Here is a 599-nt window from a genome sequence, read left to right as displayed (position 1 = left end):
ACTACACCTGTTACTTGTACCCCATGGTGGTTTGTTGGTTTCTGCCACTTTTGCCCGAGAGCCAGGTTTCTTGGGCTGGTTAGTTTTCTTAGAGAGGAATCCCCAAATCTTTGCTTGGAAGATAGAAAGCCGGGCAGTCAAGTTTTGAAGTACTAAGTGTGATAAGGATTCTGGGCTGTCTTACTATTCTTACTATTTAAAATAATTTATGAACACCAATGAACATTTTGACACTTAAAATATTTTTATTGAGTGCTCGTTTTGGCAGTACATATACTAAAATTGGAATGATACAGAGAAGATTAGCATGGCCCCTGCACAAGGATGACATGCAAATTCGTGAAGTGTTCCATATTTTAAAAAATTTATTGAAGTTATTTTATAAAGCATCTTAGGATATATGTCAGTATCTATGTATTACATTCATCACTAACAGCTTAATTCCATTTATGAACATACATTTGACCCCTTTTATCTGTTTTTTACTTTCCTTCACCATCAATTCTGATAACCATTGCTTGACCTAAAAGTTTGTTAGTTAATTTTATTTTTTGGATTTGGGTCAGTATTCAGCAATGTCCAGGGGTTACTCCTGGTTT

The 599-nt window shown here is 35.1% G+C and overlaps 1 non-coding gene across 1 annotated transcript; it reads left to right on the top strand.

The window, feature by feature from the left end:
- Positions 1-252: 252 nt before the first annotated feature.
- Positions 253-359, top strand: LOC126012913 (U6 spliceosomal RNA). Its single transcript, XR_007497257.1, has one exon. It is a non-coding gene; the product is annotated as a U6 spliceosomal RNA (small nuclear RNA).
- Positions 360-599: the final 240 nt, after the last annotated feature.

The sequence above is a fragment of the Suncus etruscus genome, chromosome 6, assembly GCF_024139225.1.
Source record: "Suncus etruscus isolate mSunEtr1 chromosome 6, mSunEtr1.pri.cur, whole genome shotgun sequence".
NCBI lineage: Eukaryota > Metazoa > Chordata > Mammalia > Eulipotyphla > Soricidae > Suncus > Suncus etruscus.
The sequence above is the reverse complement of the archived record's forward strand: the minus strand, read 5'-3'. Positions and strand labels throughout refer to the sequence as shown.